We start from the raw sequence: 3,866 nt of genomic DNA, 5'->3' as shown, positions 1-3,866 counted from the left end.
AGAGGAAGAGAACTGATTATTTCTCTTTGTCGCTGACCTATGCTTATTCTTCTGGTCGGTAAAACTGGTATGCTCCCCTCTGACCCTAAACAGCTCATGTTTCAAGAATATTTAAGAGAATTGTTCCACTGTCTTTTTCATTCTGTAGTGGAAAATCCTGGGTCTATGTTCTGGAGAAACTTGACACAAATAATAAACAGGAAAGAAGGGTCCACAGAAAAGATTACCTGATAAACCTCCTTAACTTCCAGATCTGCTTGCCTATGCCTTCTTTTCTCCTTCCAATCTGGAAATGCTTGAATTATACCTTCGTGGGCAGTGAACAATTTGTACTTTGGGGAAGGGGAGATGATGATCTGTTTGACATTTGCTGAAGTTACTCAGTTAACACATTGAGGTGATAGCAGATGCTATTCCCTGGAAGACATATTGACCTTTTATTTTTAAAGAAACCAGCCTTTAAAGTTTCAGATAATTGTGTCTGAGATTATTCACAGCTGGCCTGAGGCCCTTGCTTGTTACGTTGACAGTAAGCCATATTTGAACTCATCCCCAGATGTACAAAGTCTGTTCACTGACTCAGTGAGTCACTAATTGTCCTTAAAGTTTCATTAAAAGCAGAGACATTACTAAAGAACTTGCATTAGTCACACTTTGATCCAGGTTCAGTTAGACATTTGAGGCGAGAATTGACAATATAACCAATGATGTCAAAAAAGGGAAAAATGTGACAGAGTTGGAATGTCATCCATTTGGCTGCTATAACATGTTGCAGAAAGGATGGATATTAAATTATTGAAGATAACGTGATGGTTTGTGTAAGCTCTCATGTTTTTCCTGTCTCCACCTCCTTTCCCTGTCCTCATATCTACTATACCATTCCCTGCTCTCACCGCTTTCTTATAAATAACACATCTGCTCAAGACATAGAGTTTATTTTGAAGGACACAGGTAATTCAAAAACTATTTATATTCAGATATTACTTACCTAATTTACATGGCCCAGCAATGATGAAATACTAGCATGGTAGAATCTAAAATAGTTTGGTCCAGCTTATTAAGTTGTTATGATGCACATTACAGGCTCATTTGCTGTAATTAATTAGTGGAGAGAGGATAGAGCCTCAGCCTTAATTGCTTCTATCTAACAAATGTTTTCGAGGAGATTTCATTTATTAAGAAGATCACAGCTGAGAAGAGTACCTGAGCTAAAAGCTCCTATTGTTCTCCCTTCACTTTACATCCTTTTCCAAAAGGTATAATTTAAAATAAAAATTTTAAGCTCTAAGTAGAAATATACATGGTGCTTCTTAGCCAGCGGTCCTCTTTGTGAAACTGGTATTTCCTAACTCACCATGTTTACATGCAGTGTTTTTCTCCCAGTGGTTGCTGGTAGACCTTTGTGCTTTAACTCTCAAATCCTTAGAGTGTTTCAAGGATAGATTTGGGAGGAATGATAGGGCCCAATTTTCTCCCTCTCCTTGTCAAGCCACTAGAACAGAATAACATGACAAGAATAATTTTGCGGAGTCAAAATAGCCATATAAAAACCCATAGTAGGGCCGGGTGCCGTGGCTCATGCCTGTAATCCGAACACCTTGGGAAGCCAAGGCGGTAGGATCGTGAGGTCATAGAGACCATCCTGTCCAACATGGTGAAACCCCGTCTCTACTAAAAGTACAGAAATTATCTGGGCATGGTGGCACGTGCCTGTAGTCCAGGTACTCGGGAGGCTGAGGCAGGAGAATCGCTTGAACCCTGGAGACAGAGATTGCAGTGAGCCGAGATCTCGCCACTGCACTCCAGCCTGGCAACAGAGCAAGACTCTGTCTAGGAAAGAAAAAAAGAAACCCACAGTAAAGTGTACAATATGTTGATATTGGGCCTCTGAACTAGCATTATATATGATGGATATCCTTATTTTATGTGTCAACATACAAACAGCCGTAAGTCTTTAAACTTTTTTTTAAAACTCTTAATGGTTTTCAAGGTGGCGTTTTACTATATTATTTGGTCATCTTCCAAACACTGAAGCAGGCTGGGACAAAATGTTATTACCTTTCATTTACAAAGAAAAGAACTGAGATTGAAGAGAGTAAAAAAATGTGTTCTAGAGGACATAACTGCCTTTAGTAGAGATCAGAAACAAGCTTGGCCTCCAAATGGTCAGCCAAATTTATTCCTGTACTCTACTGTTGCTGAGTACTCTACACATACAGAAAATAAGCGTAACAGATACTCATGTGTCTACCTTGCTAGATTTAACACATGTTAGCCTTTTGTCTATTAGCTTCAGATCATTTTTGTTTTGGTGTTTGTAAGGAAGTATTATGAATGCATCTGCCATTATCCTTTTCCCATCTGTTTTCCAACCATCTTACCTATCCTTGGGAGTCACCACTCTTCTGAATTTGCTAGTAGTGTTTTTATGAAGGTTTTCATACCTTTGTTCTATATATGTATGTTCATGAGCACATATATTATTTTGTGCTTTAAAAGTTTACATACATGGAATCAAACGTAACATTCTGCAACTTTAGATTGGTTTTGTCTCTTCAGTAGTATGCTTCTGAAGTTTATCCATGTAGATCTAATTTATTCATTTGAACAGCTGCATAGTATTCCATTGTATAAATAAACTTTTATTCATCTATTCCTTACTTATAAACATTTAGATTATTTTTCATTTTCCCCTGTTTCAAAACAGTGTAATAAAAAGCATCTTTGTAGAGTTCTTCTTGGCCACGGAGACAAATTTTCTTTCTAGACCTGAAGGACATATCTAGAAGTGTAACTAATGTGCTATGCACACTTTTCAGTTTTTCTGGGAAGTGGCATATTAGTCTCCGAAGTAGTTACACTAATTTGTTCTTCCACAAGCAATGTCTATAGGAAATTCCCTTTCCCTGCTTTCTCTCAACTCATTGGTGGTATCAGCTTTTATATTTTTTTCCTGTGATTTCATTGGTGTGTAATGACTTCTCCTTGTTTGATTGATCACTAGTGAGTTTGCCTATCTTTCTTTTTTTTTTTACAGTCCAGAGGTCTTTTTTTTTTTTTTTTTTAACACCTATTATGCGATGAATTCATAGGGAATAGGTTCCAGCAGCTCAGGCTCCTTCCCATTGGTTGTCACAAAGTGTGCTTCTCTGGGTGGAGCAGGCTGGCACTTCAGTTGAGCCCAGGTACCTTTCTCTTTGGCTTCTTTCTTTTTCTTATCATTTTCCTTCACACATTTTTGGAAGCTATCTCGGCTCTTAAAGTGCTTGATGTACTCAATATGCATATTAATTCTCTTGGCAAGAATCTTGCCCTTCACTTGTTTGTTAACAACAATGCCAACAGCATGCTGGGTAACATTGTAGACTCTTCCAGTTTTGCCATGATAACTTTTATGGGGCATTCCTTTTTGAACAGTACCCATTCCCTTGATGTCTACAATGTCACCTTTCTTATAGATTCGCATATACGTGGCCAAAGGAACAACTCCATGTTTTCTAAAAGGCCTAGAGAACATATATCAACTGCCTCTCCTCTTTCCCTTTGTGTTCGTCATTTTGGCGAATTACTGGAAGATGGTGGTTCCGGCCGAGTTTGCCTATCTTTCTTATGCTTATTGATCACTGAAATCTCACCTTCTACAAATTAGCTGACTATATTATTTGCTTGCTTATTTTTTCTATTAAACATTTTATATTTTTCCTATTATTTCTAGCCTGATACCTATCAGAAGGAAGGCTGCTGTCTAATTCCTAAGCTGAAGTTTTCCTAAGCCACAGAACATCAAAACCTCTATCCAATTCTAGAGTGGAGTAGCTATGAGAAAGTATCTGAAAGAACCTGGTGTCCGTACCCAGGAGTTTGCT

General features: G+C 38.1%; 1 pseudogene; it reads right to left on the bottom strand.

The window, feature by feature from the left end:
- Nucleotides 1-3,073: 3,073 nt before the first annotated feature.
- On the bottom strand, nt 3,074-3,565 carry LOC116556219 (annotated as a pseudogene).
- Between the last annotated feature and the right edge of the window lie 301 nt (nt 3,566-3,866).

The sequence above is a fragment of the Sapajus apella genome, unplaced genomic scaffold (genome assembly GCF_009761245.1).
Source record: "Sapajus apella isolate SASKATOON/1434 unplaced genomic scaffold, GSC_monkey_1.0 scaffold1, whole genome shotgun sequence".
Taxonomy (NCBI): domain Eukaryota; kingdom Metazoa; phylum Chordata; class Mammalia; order Primates; family Cebidae; genus Sapajus; species Sapajus apella.
Note: the sequence above shows the minus strand (reverse complement) of the source record. Positions and strands in the feature narration are given on the sequence as shown.